Genomic DNA, 20,528 nt, shown 5'->3' with positions numbered 1-20,528 from the left:
CAGCAGTCCTCTTAGTGGAATAACACACACACACACACACACACACACACACACACACACACACACACACACACAAAGGTGTCTGAGGTCCACTTAGTAAGGGTGTCTGAGGTCCACTTAGTGAAGGTGTCTGAGGTCCACTTAGTGAAGGTGTATGAGGTCCACTTAGTAAAGGTGTATGAGGTCCACTTAGTAAAGGTGTATGAGGTCCACTTAGTAAAGGTGTTCTGAGGTCCACTTAGTGAAGGTGTATGAGGTCCACTTAGTGAAGGTGTATGAGGTCCACTTAGTGAAGGTGTATGAGGTCCACTTAGTGAAGGTGTATGAGGTCCACTTAGTAAAGGTGTCAGTTAAATACAGATTTATCAGGAGCTGGATCCGTAGCCACACACACATTTTTCTAAAGCTGGCGATTCCCCTCCCACATTTAGGCTGCATTGTGTTATCTCCATCCATTACTTTTGTCTGCTCACTTCTCCCTCAATCCTCTCCTCCTTTCCTCCCTCTAATCGTGACCCTCCCCCTCCTTTGGTGTCCCTCCCCCTCAGAGCATCACTTCAGGGGAGATATATTAATGTGGCACTTTAATCACGGAGAGCGGGCCTATTGATTATGCACTCTGCCGGGGGTGAAGTTGGCTTTCTGCTTCCAGTCATGTATCGATCGCCGTGGAAACGGATCGCTGGTCGTGGGGTCTGCATATAAAGTGGGCGTGGCCGTGGCCCTCCCCCACACAGAGCCTTCTCTCCCCCTTCTCTCCCCCATCACAGAGCCTTCTCTCCCCCACACAGAGCCTTCTCTCCCCCATCACAGAGCCTTCTCTCCCCCACACAGAGCTTTCTCTCCCCCATCACAGAGCCTTCTCTCCCCCATCACAGAGCCTTCTCTCCCCCTTCTCTCCCCCATCACAGAGCCTTCTCTCCCCCTTCTCTCCCCCTATGCTTTAAGGCCGAGCTTAAGACTGAGACCCTGTCCTTTTCTCCCAAGTCAATTGATTTGTTTTGTTCAAATCCAAATGTAAAATGCTTTGAAATGCTGTTCCATGTGCCCTGTGTATTAACGAGGGGTTAATGACCTGTGGGATCACTAGTCGTATCCAGGCAAGGTCTGCCCCATGAGCAAATAAAAACAACCCTCTGGTTTCACAGGTCAGGAGCTCCACATAATTAACAACGTGGAAAACAAGATCAACGCTGACAAAATTGTTGCTTATAATCTCCCTGTTGAAAAGACAGATGGATTACTCAACCTACCTAGCTAGTGAAGAGGAGTTTGCGTGTGTGTGTGTGTGTGTGTGTGTGTGTGTGTGTGTGTGTGTGTGTGTGTGTGTGTGTGTGTGTGTGTGTGTGTGTGTGTGCGTGCGTGCGTGCGTGCGTGCGTGCGTGCGTGCGTGCGTGCGTGTGAGAGAGTGAGTGTGAGAGAGTGAGTGAGTTAGTGTGAGTGTCAGCATTTTCAGAGTGCAGCTTGACAGTCCAGAAGTATTGGAATGTCCTGCAGTTAGTCCCCCCCCCTCCCCCCCTCAGCCTCCTCAGCCCCCCCACTCCCTCCCCCCCCCCCCAGCCTCCTCGTAATACTGCCTCTGAGAGATAGAGGGAGAGAGGAAGGGAGGGAGAGAGGGAGAGAGGGAGGGAGAGAGAGGGGGAGGGGGAGAGGGAGGGAGAGATGGAGGGAGAGGGGGAGGGAGAGAGGGAGGGAGAGATGGAGGGAGGGAGAGAGGGATGGAGAGGGGGAGGGAGGGAGAGAGGGAGGGAGGGAGGGAGAGATGGAGGGAGGCAGGCAGTCTGTGAGCAAAGGGGGGGGGGGGGGGGGTGGCTGCCATTGGTTGTTTCCAGCCCCTGTGCGTCTCTGAGCTGCTGTTTCATTAAGTGCGGCCGACAGCTCATACATCACGGCCCACAATGCTCAGCGAGCCCCGCCCAACCAGAGACACCAGGCAGAGAGCCACGGAGCACGCACGCACGCACGCACGCACGCACGCACGCACTGCTGCTGCCTGCTTCACCAGCAGAGGCCCAGGAGGAGGAGACTCGTTGGGTCATTTAGGCCTGAAGTTCCTGGTTTGGATGAAGGTTTGCGGGGTTGAGGTTTAGTCCATTAATGAGTTCATGTCAACAGCCTCCAGTCAGCCCGCTCACGCTCGGTTGGGAGTGAGTGTGACTCCCCTGCAAGGCGTCATTACCGCCGTTTGTTTGACACGTTTCCTCCCGTCTTCACGTCTCTCCCGCTCAGACTGAACTGACTGCTGGTTGTAAAGTCAGTCAGGATGATGAGGAGCACGCAGGGCTGGGAGTCGCTGTGGGTGTGGGTGTGTGTGGGTGGGTGGGTGTGGGTGTGTGTGTGTGTATGTGTGTGGGTGTGTGTGTTGTGTGTGTGACCCACACTGCCCTTGTCGTCTTTAGTTTGCTCATCCATCTGCTCGCCCTCCGTGGGCTGTAGAGCTGAACCCTGAGCTGAACATGTGTACGAGAACATGCACGTTTGTGTGTTGGATCAGGTATTGTGTGCGTGGTGTTTGTGTTGTGGATCAGGTATTGTGTGAGTGGTGTTTGTGTTTTGGATCAGGTATTGTGTGCGTGGTGTTTGTGTTTTGGATCAGGTATTGTGTGCGTGGTGTTTGTGTTGTGGATCAGGTATTGTGTGCGTGGTGTTTGTGTTGTGGATCAGGTATTGTGTGCGTGGTGTTTGTGTTTTGGATCAGGTATTGTGTGCGTGGTGTTTGTGTTTTGGATCAGGTATTGTGTGCTTGGTGTTTGTGTTGTGGATCAGGTATTGTGTGCGTGGTGTTTGTGTTTTGGATCAGGTATTGTGTGCGTGGTGTTTGTGTTGTGGATCAGGTATTGTGTGCTTGGTGTTTGTGTTGTGGATCAGGTATTGTGTGCGTGGTGTTTGTGTTGTGGATCAGGTATTGTGTGCTTGGTGTTTGTGTTGTGGATCAGGTATTGTGTGCGTGGTGTTTGTGTTGTGGATCAGGTATTGTGTGCGTGGTGTTTGTGTTTCATCGAGGCCTTTGTGTTGATGCGTCTGTTAATACATAGCGGTCCCACCTCATGGAGAACGAGTATTTCCTACACTTTTATTTTTGACCAAGGCCAATCATTTGACCAACTATAGAGTGAGGGTGAAAGGGGACAGGACTGGAACACAAGGCTCTTCTTAAAGCTCCTGTCAGTGCTGCTGCAGCATGCAGAGCTGTGTGGAAGTAAATCTGGCTAAAAATCTGGCTCATCGGATTTTGAAAATAAAAAGCCATTTTATTTTAAGCACTGAATAATTATGCATTGAAATAACGTATCTGGATTTTTTGCCACTGAATTCAACTCTTTAAATTTTCAACAAATCATTTTCACCTTTATTTTTCAATGTTCAAAAATTTAAAGTCAAATATTCAATGTTCAAAAATTAAATGTGGAAAATTCTGATACAAAATTCAATGTATAAAATTAAACTTTTCAATGTCCTCAAATTCAGCTGCAAAATTCATGGATGATATTCAGTGTCAACATCCGGAGAAGGAAGGAAGAGCAATCAATCCCAGATGCTAGATCGCGGTCAAGCAAGGAGAGCGAGCGGGAATAAGAGCATCACTCGTTGGATAACTGACTGATGCTGGAAGGTGTGCAGAGCAGGTTATAGCCATGTGCAGAGCAGGTTATAGCCATGTGCAGAGCAGGTTATAGCCATGTGCAGAGCAGGTTATTGCCATGTGCAGAGCAGGTTATAGCCATGTGCAGAGCAGGTTATAGCCATGTGCAGAGCAGGTTATAGCCATGTGCAGAGCAGGTTATTGCCATGTGCAGAGCAGGTTATAGCCATGTGCAGAGCAGGTTATTGCCATGTGCAGAGCAGGTTATAGCCATGTGCAGAGCAGGTTATAGCCATGTGCAGAGCAGGTTTGAGCCATGTCCAACGGCAACGGCTGTGATGATGGCTCTTTCTTTCTTGATACAAACGTTCATTCTAAACAGCATTTTACACAGTAGCCTTTAATAGGAAATGCTGAAAGGTAAATCAACGTCATTAAACACTGAAGCTTTTTATGGGGAAAGAAGCAACGATGGTGGACTGTACTAAACGCCCTGTCCATCGTATGGTTCTGTACAATGCTAATCAAATAAAATGTATTTATTGAGCACGTTTAATAACAAGGTGAGGGGGGGGGGGGGGGGTATTTATGTTTTTGTTATAATGCACACCGTTTTTTTTAACCCTTTTACTGCAGTTTATGAAATAATCGATGAACTAACGCCTGTTTGTAAAGTGTGTGTGTGTGGTGCAGTGACTTGGCTGGATTTGCATGCAGGGTAAGGGCGATTGTAGTGGGTTAAGAGCCCAATTTACTAGGGCACCAATTTGGGGCGATCCAGACTCACACCAAACGTAGGCAAAGGGACCCTTTGCCTACGTATGAAGCTGCAGCCCGCTGTGGCACAGAGCGCAGAGCCCACAGTGTTGCGCTGAGAGGCCACTGAAGCAGCAGCAGCCTGTAGCTCCAGTGGACGCACGGCGTGCCTCGGGAAGAGGCGCCCCACAGCAACCTGATCTTAATTTGTCATCCTCACATCTGTATCATGCCACTCAGTGCGCAATACTGTCGGCTCTGTGCGCTCTCGTTACGCCACCACAGACGCATATCAACCGTTTTGCTTCAGCCACTCAACGTGCTATTGCCCAGTGTCCAAAACCAATGCACCCATCCCGAGTGACCGATGACGATACAAAGCTTTTAAGCTCATGCATATTTCCACACTGAACGACCTCATGCCTGACACGCTTTAAACTCATGCATGTTGCAGAAAATGTGCGACTTGGGGTCTTGAATTCTTGAATTTGGGGACGTTGAAAATATTTAAGTTGAAATTAATACATAGAATTTTTAATCTGAATTTAGCCTATTGATTTTTTTAACTTTGAATATTTAGTTAAATTCAGAAGAAAAAAATCGGATATGTTATTTCAATGCATAAATATTCAGTGCCTAAAATTCAATGGCTTTTTATTTTCAGAATCCGATGAGACAAATTTACTTCCTTAGAGCTGTTGAAGTCTCTGCTCACAACCAGACCTGATCCACCCTGTCAGGTGGTCAACGCCATCAAGCACGTCCGCTACAACATCTCCAGCCTCCGCCTCCCAGCAGGCGGCGTTGTGTGGTGCTTTTGTGTGTTTTCAGGAAAGAGATAAACATAGTATCCCACATAGTATCAAATCCACGGCACGCGGCAGGGTCAGTGTGCAAACGAGAGAGTTAGTTCTGCTGTAGTGTGTCTTCTTATAAGTGTGTGTCGTCATCAGTGTGTGTCTTCTTATAAGTGTGTGTCATTATCAGTGTGTGTCGTCATCAGTGTGTTTAGTTATAAGCGTGCGTGTCGTTATGAGTGTGTGTCGTTATAAGTGTGTCGTTATATGTGTGTATTGTTGTGTGTCGTTATAAGCACAAAGTCGCCGGTAGTCCAATGAGGACAGTTTCTAGACCCGTCTTCCTTCTCGGGGGAGAGAAGATGACTTCACCAATTAAAAATGTTTTCCCCTCAGTAGGGAAGCAGCGTCGTCCGTCCGCTGCCAGGATCTCTGAGGATCAATACTGATGACATTAGACAGGCCTGGGGGGTCAGGGGGGCGGGGGCTGCTGCCGGACAAATGGCGCTTCTATTAGTCTCCTAACCTCACTCAGGCTGAAGCTCTGCTGGTAATGCCTCCCAAGTCCCTCTCATGCTCCTCACCACTTGATTCACACACAAACGCAGAGAGTGTAAAAACATCACGGGAAAGTAAAACCTAACCAAGCATTGACCCTGGGAAGAGATAATGAAGTTATCAATGAGGCTTCCCTTAAAATTTCAAAAAATAATTATATACTGTTGTGTTAACATTTCATTGACTAAAAATGCGCTAAAAAACGTCCATCTCAAAGACGAGTTTATTCAGAATTAGCTGCTTGTCGCAGGTCGACTGACTGGATTTCCTTCTCAGCCACTCCTGTAGCGTCACAGTGCATTTGCCTGTTGAAGCTCAGCGTCCATCCACTTCAGTGGGGCTGCATAGAACATTTTTTTAGTGTGTCGAAAGTCGATGGTCATTGGATAATGCTGCGATTATGTCCCTCCCACAGACGCTCAGCGTCTCTGGGGGTGAATGGAGGAGTGGGCTGGCCTGGACGCTGGGCTTCTACGTGATGATTGGAGGGTCTGTGAAAGACTATGTTGCCGTTTGATTGACAGCGATTTTGAACTATAACTATATTTTGAACTATATTGCCGGAGCTCTCTGTAGTCCTTCTCAGTCCCATCGCGGGTTTTGCAAGTGAGTCGAAAGACAAACTGCAAACTATTACTTGATATTTGCTGGCATATTGGCAAATTGCTAGACAATTTTCATCGTACATTTCATACACTTATACACACAATTCCTTGTTTCAGTTTAATAGAATTCCCACATTTCCTTGTTTCAGTTGAATATCGTTTTGGTAGTTGGCCATCACTTTGATTCAGGGAGCCTGAGGTCTGAACTTCAAGTCCTGTATTCAGATCAGGACTTAGAGCAGCCGCCACTGGTCAGTACGCCCGCCCCTGATGGCTGAATGGCAGAAGGTCTCCGTGCTGTTGGCCCTCTCAGTCAGCTGAAGACCTGACTTCACTCAGACCTTTATCCTCCATCAGCAGTTGGATCTCTCCTATCTCACCTTCACCTCCTTAAGTACCCACAATGCATCCGTCCTGAAGCCTCTGTCTGTCCAGCTTAGCTTCCCGTAAGAGCTTGGCCCCTGGCACTCAGTGTCAGCAGAGGCCAGCTTCCTGCTGCCAAGCCTCTTAAGACGTCCTATAACTTCATCTCCATGGCAGAAAGAAACACTCGTTACATTGCTGTTTTCAAAACTTTTGGAATTTTCCCATCCAAATATTTCCCTTCCACAATCAAAAAGGTGTGGTCTTCCATTTGAAGTGCACTCACTAAAGCCCACATGCTCCTAGAGTAGGATCAAATAATGATAAGTTATACTTATTATTGCCTTAACTCTTCATCAAATCCCCAATAGTGGTGATTTGGTTGCTTAAAGTGTTAACAACTAATTAGCTTGATGAACATCAATAAATCATTTTTTTTATTATACAAAAGGAGATGTCCCCCAGCGCCCAAGCTTAAGTTCTCACTGAGCCATGGGCCGCTAGTTCCCAGTGAGCAGTTACCAGAGACCAGTGACCAGAGCATAGAAGAGCCATGGGCCGCTGGTTCCCAGTGACCAGTGCATAGAGGAGCATTGGGCCGCTGGTTCCCAGTGACCAGTGCATAGAGGAGCATTGGGCCGCCGGTTTCCAGTGACCAGTGATCAGTGACCAGAGCATAGAGGAGTGATGGGCTGCTGGTTCCCAGTGACCAGAGCATAGAAGAGCCATGGGATGCTGGTTCCCAGTGACCAGTGACCAGTGCTTAGAGGAGCATTAGGCCGCTGGTTCCCAGTGACCAGTGCATAGAGGAGCATTGGGCCACTGGTTCCCAGTGATCAGTGACCAGAGCATAGCAGAGTGGTGGGCTGGTGGTTCCAGTGCGTAGAGCGATGGGCTGCTGGTTCCCAGTGCGTAGAGTGGTGGGCTGCTGGTTCCCAGTGCATAGAGCGATGGGCTGATGGTTCCCAGTGGGTAGAGTGGTGGGCTGGTGGTTCCCAGTGAGTAGAGTGGTGGGCTGCTGGTTCCCTGCAGATCGGTTCCTCTACATGAGTGAGTAGAGGTTGCCCTGTCACATGTGATTGGTCGCCCTTTAAGTAATGGAAGAAAATGAGTCCCATAAAATACACATTGTCACACATGCACAAACACGCACAAACCACACACACACACACATTTGCCACACCCTGTCAAACTGCACGCAAAGGGCTGGCCATATTGACTGAGCTGGGCACTCATCAGGAGATTGTTCGGTTGAGCCGCTCGTATTAATGGTGAAGTCAATTGAAAAATGCAATCAATGATTGGAGTGAATGCTCTGCGGTAATGATATCAGTGTAAGATAATCCAATAATGGCCCTGCTGATGTATTCTCTATTGGTATTCTGCTGTTCTACCTGTCACCATAATGTATGTGGCCCCTTTTCCATCCACTGGCCAACATGTGGAGGCAGAGAGAGACCATTGGTGCTTCGGAGTCGACCCAATACACAAAGACACCAGCTCAAATGTAAACAACAAGTCCACATTACCCGAGTACTAAACCAATTAGCACCAACCCCAACTGTACAAACTTACAGGGACAGTCGTGTTACACCCTACCTGATCTTGGATCAAGATGTCCTACTGTGTTACAGCAGAACCTCTGGTCCAGCAGTCCTACTGTGTTCCAGAACCTCTGGTCCAGCAGTCCTACTGTGTTACAGAACCTCTGGTCCAGCAGTCCTACTGGGTTACAGCAGAACCTCTGGTCCAGCAGTCCTACTGTGTTACAGAACCTCTGGACCAGCAGTCCTACTGTGTTCCAGAACCTCTGGACCAGCAGTCCTACTGTGTTACAGAACCTCTGGTCCAGCAGTCCTACTGTGTTACAGAACCTCTGGTCCAGCAGTCCTACTGTGTTACAGAACCTCTGGTCAAGCAGTCCTACTGTGTTACAGAACCTCTGGTCAAGCAGTCCTACTGTGTTACAGCAGAACCTCTGGTTCAGCAGTCCTACTGTTTTATAGCAGAACTTCTTTTTGGACTTTGGGACGACTCTTTGGAATTGTCCTCAGTTGTTAACCGTTTAAATGGCATCAATTTTGTGGAAGGACTCTCCTGAACATGGATGTTGAATGTTATACCTTAAGATTTACTGAAACAGGTGCAATCGATTATTGGTTTTCTGATATTGGACATGATATCTCCGCTACTCACTATGCAAGCTCTATCAACTTCTGTATAAATGAAAATTCAGATTATTTTTATAATTAAGAAAGAGTCACCTTAGACCCTAAGTGGTGGTGGAACATATTGAAAAGCGAGGTTCCATCCCTCTTCAGGAGCAGATCCCATCAGGAGCAGCAGTGGTGTGATTAACTCCCCTTTAGACTATTTAGGGATACGTTTTCTAAATGTTTCAAGCGGTTCTTCTTGCTAACCAGTGGCCCGCTGTCCCCTCGTCCTCGTCCTCCTCCTCCTCCTCACTACCTCAGTGCTCGTCTCCCTCTCCTCCCGGTCGCTTCCAGCTGACGCTGGTGGAGGACAATAAACCGCCAGGAGCCTCCAGTTCAGCTGATTCAGCACGTTACTCTTACTCTCTCACCCCCCCACCTCCTCTCTCCTCCCCCACCTCCTCTCTCCCCCACCTCCTCTCTCCTCCCCCACCTCCTCTCTCCTCCCCCACCTCCTCTCTCCATCACCCTCCCCCACCTCCTCACTCCATCACCCTCCCCCACCTCCTCTCTCCTCCCCCACCTCCTCTCTCCTCCCCCACCTCCTCTCTCCTCTCTCCTCCCCCACCTCCTTTCTCCTCCCCCACCTCCTCTCTCAACCCCCCCACCAATGTTGGAACATTCCATGCCATTATTTGCTGGTGCAGATGTTTGGAGTGCATGGTTCTGTTTGGGTTGAGACGCTGTGAGGCTGATCATGGTTCTGTTTGGGTTGAGACGCTGTGAGGCTGATCATGGTTCTGTTTGAGTTGAGACGCTGTGAGGCTGTTCATGGCCTTCAGCTGCAGCCTCTGAAGACTTCACCAGAACACAAGAAGCTGGTGTGATAATGGTGACACTGGGCAGAGAGTGTTGAGTTCTAGTTCTTGAGATAGAAGGATGAAAGGAGATAGAAGGATGAAGAGTGTCAGTTGGAGGGGTGATTATGGCTCGTCCTACCTCCTATCCTGTTGGTGTGAACCTCTTCTCTCTCCTACCTTCTCTCTCCTCCTCGGTCACTGAGTGCGTCTCCCCTCTCCGAGGTCACAGACTCTATTATATTACCAAGGGGCTTGTACTCTCACTGCCAAGTGTGCGTTGAACATCATGCCCATTTATTAGATTGTACTCTGCAGGCTAACATGTACATGCACAAGCACAAAGACATAAACACACATGCACAATTAAGCACACATGGGAATTCAAATGCTCCTAGACAATAGTGTGGAGCCACCCCCCAAGCCGCTCCATAAGGCGTTGTAACCCCACCTTGTATTAGCTCCATAAGGCGTTGTAACCCCACCTTGTATTAGCTCCATAAGGTGTTGTAACCCCACCTTGTATCAGCTCCATAAGGCGTTGTAACCCCACCTTGTATTAGCTCCATAAGGCGTTGTAACCCCACCTTGTATCAGCTCCATAAGGCGTTGTAACCCCACCTTGTATCAGCTCCATAAGGCGTTGTAAACCCACCTTGTATCAGCTCCATAAGGCGTTGTAACCCCACCTTGTATCAGCTCCATAAGGCGTTGTAACCCCACCTTGTATCAGCTCCATAAGGCGTTGGACCAGGTAGCGCTGCTCTCAGAGTCGATAATCCCACAGGAACACACGAGCGTTGGACAAAACCAAACAAGGAGCGGCTAATTGCACCGGAGAGATGTGCAGACTGAGGTAGAGAACCCCCTCCACCCCTCCTCTTTGAGTCCATTTCCTTCCCACTGCCATACATCCAGATTACCCAGGAGGCCGTGGGGCATGGAGGGAGAGCCGTGGCCAAATGAAAGAAATCCTGCAGCTCCAATGAGGTTCTTACAGACAACCCCTTTTCTGGTCTTACACAGACTGCATCTGTATGGGAGTGTGTGTATGGAGAGAGAAGAAGAAGTGCAGTAAGACAGGTTCACTGCACTAGCAGTCACTACTGGGTACTGGTAGAGTGAGAGAGAAGTGCAGTGAGACAGGTTCACTGCACTAGCAGTCACTACTGGGTACTGGCTTCTGAAGGTCGGCCATTTATTGCAAATACGTAGTGAACTGTACTGTACTGTAGTGCACTGTAGTGTACTGTAGTGTACTGTAGTGTAGTGTAGTGTACTGTAGTGTAGTGTACTGTAGTGTAGTGTACTGTACTGTAGTATACTGTACTGTAGAGTACTGTAGTTGACTGTAGTATACTGTACTGTACTGTAGTGTACTGTACTGTAGTATACTGTACTGTACTGTAGTGTAGTGTAGTGCACTGTACTGTAGTTTACTGTAGTGTAGTGTAGTGTACTGTACTGTAGTTTACTGTAGTATACTGTACTGTACTGTAGTGTACTGTACTGTAGTATACTGTACTGTACTGTAGTGTAGTGTACTGCACTGTAGTATACTGTAATGTACTGTAGTGTACTGTAGTGCACTGTACTGTAGTTTACTGTAGTGTAGTGTACTGAACTGTACTGTAGTTTACTGTAGTATACTGTACTGTACTGTAGTATACTGTCCTGTACTGTACTGTAGTGTACTGTAGTGTACTGTAGTTTACTGTACTGTAGTGTACTGTAGTGTACTGTACTGTAGTGTACTGTACTGCATTGTACTGTATTGTGCTGTACTGCATTGTGCTGTACTGCATTGTACTGTATTGGACTGTACTGTAGTGTACTGTATTGTGCTGTATTGGACTGTACTGTTGTATTGTGCTGTATTGTACTGTAGTGTACTGTGCTGTAGTAGTGTAGTGTACTGCATTGTACTGTACTGTACTGTACTGTAATGTATTGTGTACACAGAAGCATATAGGTTTGGTATGCATATCTATGAAATACAATGAGAAGTCCAGTCACTGATAGGTGCACATTGGATTCCTGGATGCTAGTGTAGTCGTCTGGTTCCTCCCCAGACATATTCTTTAACACTAAACCAATATGTACAAATGCAAGCGTCCCCTATAGTGTATGTTGGACTTAAATCTATTCGTCCGTTTTATGAACTGCGCCACATCACTAGGTGCAGTCCACAAATTAAATATCGATTCTAATGATCTCGTTTTGGGCTGCTGGTGTTTGGATCTTAATTAATCAAAGTGAATTACATTTGCTTCTTAATTTGAGGATCCTTTAGACCGCCCTGGGGAACACAGTCTCACCCCGGTCTCTTCTGTACGTTGAGCTGATGGAGTCGCCTCATTCCACATTCATCATGTTAGCTCTCTTACTCTTATCAAGCACTTTGCAATGCCTTTCCTAAAATCAGATTATATACTTACATACTAATATATATTAGCTCCTTTTTGTGGGGGGAAATATGACTCTGGAGATATATCTCTCTGGAGTCACAACCTACTTTCCGTCTCAATCAAATAGAAAATACAAATATCAAATGAAGTACGAGGCTTGCTGGAGTGCAGCTTGTGCTGGATATGAAAGTTTCTTTCATTAACAGCGGCTGGTATTTAGCCATTAACACGAGTCTATCGTCAGACCCCTGGAGTCAGGCACACTGGGAAATTAAGAAGACATCTAAAGGAGAGAGGATTAATACTTTAATACTCAGACTATAAGTACCGGTACGCAGGGTTATTACAGAGTCTCTGTTACGCAATGCCCCCTTTCAGCTCCAGGCACATCCCAGCATTTGGTTCTAGTCAGGCATCTCGTCATGTGGAGTCACATTGTTAACATGGAATGCAATAGCATATGAAGTTATCTCCGAGTAAATGAAGGGATGTAAATAAAACGCGTAGACTTCTTACCCCTAACCCTAATGTGTTCTTTGTTGTTCTGAGCAGTAATCTGAGCCATGTTACATTGCTTTGCAAATCAATTGCAACCGTACCCGTTTTTGACCTTCATTGTTCATGTTGTGCATCTCTACCCGGAGATACATGAGAGGACCATACTGGAGGTACCTTCATGAGGACCAGGTCTGTACCCAGAGGTACCCACATGAGGACCAGGTCTCTACCCAGAAAACTGAGCTATCTGAACGTTTCTGCTAACCCTAACCCTAACACATTCTCAACGTTTCTGAACACAGAATACGTAGTATCTCGTCTCTGGTATTTCTAGTCACAGAAAATATTAGTTCAGTTTGCAAATGTGAAACCTGATTCTCCCATTTGTAAATGAGCTGAATAAACACACAAACAACCGTGCATCAACACCGTCACCAAAACCAACCCTGTGAACAGAAGCTCATTCATTATCTCTGTGGTCATTATCTCTGTGATGTGGTCATTATCTCTGTGTTCATTATCTCTGTGGCCATTATCTCTGTGATGTGGTCATTATCTCTGTGGCCATTATCTCTGTGATGTGGTCATTATCTCTGTGATGTGGTCATTATCTCTGTGGCCATTATCTCTGTGATGTGGTCATTATCTCTGTGTTCATTATCTCTGTGGTCATTATCTCTGTGATGTGGTCATTATCTCTGTGGCCATTATCTCTGTGGTCATTATCTCTGTGATGTGGTCATTATCCCTGTGGTCATTATCTCTGTGATGTGGTCATTATCCCTGTGGTCATTATCTCTGTGATGTGGTCATTATCTCTTTGTTCTGAGTCGGGCCCACTGGGGGACGGCCTGCCTGGTCCGGGCTGGAGGCGGGTGGAACCGAAGAACCCACTCAGCAGAACCCACTCAGCAGAACCCGCTCAGCAGAACCCGCTCAGCAGAGCCTGATGTGCTGAGAGGGCGGATGGGGGTGAGCAGAGAGACAGAACAGGGAGGGGCTGCAGGTTAACGGCCCACATGGGAACCACGCAGAGCATCTACCTGAAGAGGGTTGTGTGTGTGTGTTCAATATTAATATTACAAACAACCAGCGGTGCGCTGAGCAGCAGCGGGGGCGGGGCTTCAGCGGGGGTGGGGCTCCAGGGCTCTGCAGACAGCCTGTATTCATGGACGTGGAGCAGTTGAATGGTTACTGTGATGCAAGTTGGCCACTAATGCTGCATATCAGTGGAACGATTATTAAATTAAAGTGCAGTGTTTAGAATTTAGGGGCCATGGTCTCCAAATGAATGCAGTCCTCTGAATGTGAAGCAGCAGTCTCCACAGAGTCTTCCTCTCCTCCAGCCTCCTGTGTGTGGAGCTGTTCGTTGTCTCCTACGTTGCCCCCATGCTGACCAAAGCGTGGTTCTGTGCTCCCTGGGTTCTGCCCGCTCAGCCAATCAGAAGCTGTTATCGGCCCAAGCATCGAACGTTTTCCACTGCGGGATTCAAGTCAATGGAGCCGGAGAAAAGACAGCTCCTCTGCTGCAGCCTGGACCGGGCAGTGATGGAAGACACACACACGCACACACACTTATACACACACACACACACACACACACACACACACACTTATACACACACACACACACACACACACACACACTTATACACACACACACACACACACGTGCAAACATATTGAAATGTAACACAAGCAGCCCTCTGCAGAATGTATGGTGTGATTATTGATTATTGATACGTACTATTCAACCATCAGATGACAAACAATACAAGAACTTTGGTGTGCGCTTTGATATGTTGACACATCTGTCTGTGATTATATGGTTATGCTCGTGTGTGTGTGTGTGTGTGTGTGTGTGTGTGTGTGCGCATGTGTGTGTGTGCACGTGTGTGTGTGTATGTGTGTGTGCGCGCACGTGTGGACATGTGTCTGTGTGTGTGCGCGCACGTGTGGACATGTGTCTGTGTGTGTGTGTGTGTGTCTGTGTGTGTGTGTGTGTGTGTGTGCATGTGTGTGTGTGCGTGTGCAGTGGTGCATGTTATTCAATAAGTCAGTGGACATTGCGAGGGTCATGTGGGACTCTGTGTTTTGATTGGACGAGTCACTCTGCACAGTGCTGGTATTTGTAGTAAAAATGTCACGTCCCCAGAGCCATGCTAGCAGCTACACTACCCTATCACATTACACACACACAAACACACTCACCGTGGTGTGGCTACACACAGGACAACTCATTAGTCATGCTTCATGGATTCACCTCAGAACGACTCCCCTCGTGATTCTGTTGAGTTCTGTTGATTCTGTTTGTTTGGTGTTGTACAGCAGTGTGGTTGTGCCACACTTTCTGATTCTATTCATTCTATAGTGTAAAACATGCAGTGTATCTTGTTGGTGTTTGACACAGATTCATGGCTTTGTGCTCATAGCAAACCGCTGCTTATCCAACGGGAAGGCAGACAGACTCTTATGGTTCACAAATAATACCTTGAAATGATGATGCACTGAAATACTTCAGATTCAGCAATATTGTTATATTCAATATATCAGCAATCACTGCGGGGCTGCAAGTCACACCACCAGTACACAACTCGTAATATTGAGGACATTCAATATTAATGAATGAAAGAAATAGCCCTACTAAAAGCATTACTCCGAATAAGTGAATGTGCTTATTTCACATTTAACATCCACAACAACGATGGCTTTATGATAAAATGAGTTGAACTCCTTCTAGCGTTTCTCTGAGCTTCGTCCGTTGGAGCAGTTGAATTCCCCAGGAGCTCTGAACACGTTGTCTGCTGCTGCCTCAGCAGAAAGGCCTCTGGTCGGTAGGTAGTGGAGAAGTGGGCCATCGATAGCCGTCACACCACCGCGCCGTCAGCCTCTCTCTTAGGTGGGGCAGAAACACGTCTTTTTATAGCGGACCTGTGCGCTCGGTTCCAGAGTTATCTCTCGGCGTATCTTATGGAGACATCTTGTGTGTGGCTGTCCTCTCCCAGAAGAATGGCAGACGTATGCAGCGTCTCCCGGAGGCCCGCTGCTGCTCGTATAGAACCATACTAACCCTCACACCGAGAGGAGCTGAGGCTGACCATCAACGTATGGATCTGAAACAAAGATTCATTTGGAAACTGTTGATAGTACATGGTCCTCATGTGCTCATGTGTCTCCAGAGGTCTGGTCCTAGGGGCTGAGTCTACGTGGTCCTCATGTGTCTCCAGAGAAGTGTGAACGGAAAAGTTTGTGTCTCAGAACTTGAGGGAGTGAGGTAGTTTTGGGGGGAGGGAGTGAGGTGGTGGAGGGAGTGAGGTGGTTCAGGGGGGAGGGAGTGAGGTGGTGGAGGGAGTGAGGTGGTGAGGGGAGTGAGGTGGTGGAGGGAGTGAGGTGGTGAGGGAGTGAGGTGGCTCTCTCTCCTCCTGGAGGACGTTCTCCTCTAGGTGAGGCTGCCCTGTGTCACCCATCGTGGAGGGTGCTCTGAACTCACTAGAGCAGGGATGGGCATCTTTCTTTCAGACGTGAGGGGAGGGAGACGTGAGTGGAGGGAGACGTGAGGGGAGGGAGACGTGAGTGGAGGGGAGGGAGACGTGAGTGGAGGGGAGGGAGACGTGAGTGGAGGGAGATGTGAGGGGAGGGGAGGGAGACGTGAGGGGAGGGAGACGTGAGGGAGGGAGGGAGACGTGAGGGGAGGGAGACGTGAGGGGAGGGAAGGAGACGTGAGGGGAGGGAGACGTGAGGGAGGGAGGGAGACGTGAGGGGAGGGAGACGTGAGGGAGGGAGGGAGACGTGAGGGGAGGGAGGGAGACGTGAGGGGAGTGGAGGTGTCAGAAGCTGCTCAACATGTTTAGAGAGAATGAAATGGGGCGTGGCCTCTGAGCCGTGCTGCAGAAGAGGCCCTCATGTGTTCACATCACAGAGGGTGAAGAGGGCATGGACCGACCCACAATCGATTGGAAATATTCAATAATCAATCAGCATCTGAAATGTGCATGACTTTTTAATTCACGCAACTGATACTGTAGCTATCAATTCAAGATTCTGGTTTGCCACCCCCCTCTATCTCTCTATCTCTCTCGCTCTCTCCCTCCACTCTCTCTCTCTGCCTCTCTCTCCCTCCACTCTCTCTCTCTCTCTCTCTCTCCCCCCAGTTTTCTCATCTTATCTGATAGCTCTTCAATCTCAAACAGTGGAACACTGCAGGCTACTCTCAGCAGTCATCCTCACTTACACACACACACTTACTCACTTACTCATCCCCACACACACACACACACACACACACACATGTTTTATGTTTTTGTTCTGGTTAATTTTTAATAACGACTTGAGAATCATGGAGTATAAAGAGAGGAGGAGAGGAGAGGAGGAAGAGAGGAGGAGGAGGAGAGGAGAGGAGGAAGAGAGGAGGAGGAGAGGAGGAGAGGAGGAAGAGAGGAGGAGGAGGAAGGGAGGAGGAGGAGCATGCCCTGGGTTGAGTGTCCTATTGGAGCCTCTCTGTGTGTGCGGCCCCTGGCTCTTGGTCATGAGGGCCGCTTCAGGCTGATGAGCTCTTATCCTACTTATATATATTATATTTAAGCAATAGATCACGACAGGCTGTGGTATACGGTCAATTAAGGGGGTCGCCGTCCCTCCCCTTCGCGTCGGGACGGACAACGCCCCTTAACTGTGGTATAATGAGCGTATACCACTGACTGAAATGATCTATTGCTTTTATAAAACGGTTACGTAAGTATGGCGAAATGAAAGTCATAGACACCCTCAATTTTGAAAAAGCGAGAAAGTCGGAAAAGCATTTTTTTTAATGAATACAAAAAAGTAGTCCCTCCTGACTGCCTGCAAAGTGTACGGCGGTTGCTATGCAACACACTGTAGCGTCCTTCAGAGAGAAGGCTAGGCTAGAGACGGTAGCTTGGTTCGCTGGCAATTTAGCCTACTATCGAGTTCACTTACCGTGTGCCTATTGCTTTACAACATTTCCACCCTCTCCAGCAATCAACATATTTTTAGGCTTCAGTGAACAATGCTATTGCTTTTATATATAAATAAACAACAATTCAAGTTAGGTGCGGAGTGATACTGAACTATGTAAACTGAACGGGTGTCATAGCTGTGTGTATACGCTCAATATACAACAGTTGGGAACCAATCAGATCGCTTGATTTAAGCCACCCGTTTTATAATATCCTAATATATCCTATATATATATATTATATTATCCTACCATAGTTATGAGGAGATTCTCCTGCTTTCCCTTTTCTGTGAGTCTCTAAAAAGAGAAGCAGTGGAGGTCAGAGAGGAGTGGAGCTCACACTGACTAATGAGCAGAGGAGAGGCAGGGTGTGTGTGTGTGTGTGGTAAATATTGACATTAAAACAGGTTGGAGAAATTGATGATCTAATGTTATTTATGTAGACCACCTCTGGTACATTCAGTTTGGCGTGTGTGTGTGTGTGTGTGTGTGTGTGTGTGTGTGTGTGTGTGTGTGTGTGTGTGTGTGTGTGTGTGTGTGTGTGTGTGTGTGTGTGTGTGTGTGTGTGTGTGTGTGTGTGTGTGTGTGCGTGTGTGTGTGTGTGACCTCGGTGCACACGGCCACATCCAGACGTTGATACGATTTGAGGCGTAGCTCAGTCCACTGGGAGGACTGGGAGGACACCAGCAGTCCACTGGGAGGACTGGGAGGACACCAGCAGTCCACTGGGAGGACTGGGAAGACACCAGCAGTCCACTGGGAGGACTGGGAGGACACCAGAATGATGAACTCCCAGTTGGTCCTGATTAAGTGGACGCAGTGGAAATCAAAGCTAATTATGAAATTGTTGATCAATATTTAATTGGTCTAATAGTGGTTCAATATTTCTGCTCTATGAAATATTGATGTACTTATTATTATTCTGGGTCCAGTGTGTATAACTGAGCAGCATCTAGCAGAAAGGACTAGGAGGTTATATAACATTCAGAAATGTGTTTTCATTTGTGTATAATCCCATGAAAATAAGAATTATTGTGTTTCTCGTTACCTGGGTGCTCCCTGTGAGGGGCGTGTCTCTAGAGGGGCGTGTCTCTAGAGGGGTGTGTCTCCTTGTGAGGGGCGTGTCTCTAGAGGGGTGTGTCTCTAGAGGGGCGTGTCTCCCTGTGAGGGGCGTGTCTCTAGAGGGGCGTGTCTCTAGAGGTGCGTGTCTCCCTGTGAGGGGCGTGTCTCTAGAGGGGCGTGTCTCTAGAGGTGCGTGTCTCCAGAGGGGCGTGTCTCTAGAGGGGCGTGTCTCTAGAGGTGCGTGTCTCTAGAGGGGTGTGTCTCCCTGTGAGGGGCGTGTCTCTAGAGGGGCGTGTCTCCCTGTGAGGGGCGTGTCTCTAGAGGGGCATGTCTATGAGGTACAGAGGGGCGTGTCTCACTGTGAGGGGCGTGTCTCACTGTGAGGGGCGTGTCTCACTGTGAGGTCAGAGGGGCATGTCTCACTGTGAGGGGCGTGTCTCACTGAGGTCAGAGGGGCATGTCTCACTGTGAGGTCAGAGGGGCGTGTCTCATTGTGAGGGGCGTGTCTCACTGAGGGGTGTGTCTCACTGTGAGGTCAGAGGGGCGTGTCTCACTGTGAGGGGCGTGTCTCACTGAGGTCAGAGGTCAGAGCGGTTAGGGACACAGACAACATACTAACATGTTTTAACTAAAATATATATTTAAAGAGAAGGAAGAGGTGGCTATTATACATTGAAGCGATATCAAAGCCTTTATTTCCACCCTGATCCTATATAAAATATACAAGTACTACCAAAAATATATAAAATACTAGAAGAAAATAATGAAATACAAGACAAGGTTGCATTTAGTGGATTTAGGTTTAGTGGAACTTAGAATTAGGGGGTCAGTTAAAAAAAGAAGACTGGGGAAACACTTATAAAACAATACATAAAACAACAAACTTTTTTGGAGGGAGTACACATGGAAAATATACACAGGATTCTTCATCACACCAAAAATACTATCAAAATTTAGGACATCAAATTTAAGAAATTATATTATGAAAATTTTCCAAATTAAGCAGGCCCCTGAACCAAAATGTTTAATTTTAGGTGTATCACCGGCTGAACATCAGAAATAGATAAATATTTGTTTAGGATCGCAGCGATGAAACAGATAACGAGAAACTGGTTAAAACCTACTCCACAATCATTTAACAACTGGAAGTAAAACATAAACTAGAAAATGCATTTCCTACAGAAAATGCGGTGAGTGCTGTAGTGCAAAGTGAGGTTGAAAATATGTTTTAATAAAGAAACATAGTTTAAGACGTAAAGAAATGTTAAATGGCTTTTATCAAATGAAGGGATTTGAATAAAAGTTCAAAAGTCTAAATGGAGTGAACAATGTAAACATGCATACCATTTAAGAAAATGTGAATGGTTGGAAACAAATGAAGTAACAGTTGAATGAAAAGCGCAAAGCATTGCTAAAAATGCAGAAATGTAAAATGAATTGAACTGAAGAATCTGAAAGGTCAAAAGTATTGCAGTGCACAGTGGACCTGGAGGCTGAAATCAAACTGACTGACGCTGAATTACATTACCTGAAGAAGTGCTGAAATACATTGTTACAAAAGCTGAAAGCTAAACTGTAATACTGTCAAAGCTGGAAGGTAGTAGTAGTAGTAGTAGTAGTAGTAGTAACGATATGCCATATGAAAGGTGTGGTATTGATTGATGTTTGTAGAAAGAATTATAATAATCCCGCCAGTTGTTTTTCTTAAAGCAGTCGAAATTGTATGTACTCACCTAATGCTCATTTTTCCGGCCTGAAAACAAGCCGACATGGAACTTAAACTGTGATTTTGAAAAAAGTATATAAAGTTAATCAAAATTCTGTTTTCAGATTATTGAAGATACAAGTGTGTTGATTTGTCAATCCTTTGAACGAAGGTTAACAATAAAAAAATTTACCAAGTTACGAAGTCC

This window comes from Micromesistius poutassou (assembly GCF_964030765.1).
Source record: "Micromesistius poutassou genome assembly, chromosome: 1".
In the NCBI taxonomy this organism is placed as follows: domain Eukaryota; kingdom Metazoa; phylum Chordata; class Actinopteri; order Gadiformes; family Gadidae; genus Micromesistius; species Micromesistius poutassou.
Note: the sequence above shows the minus strand (reverse complement) of the source record.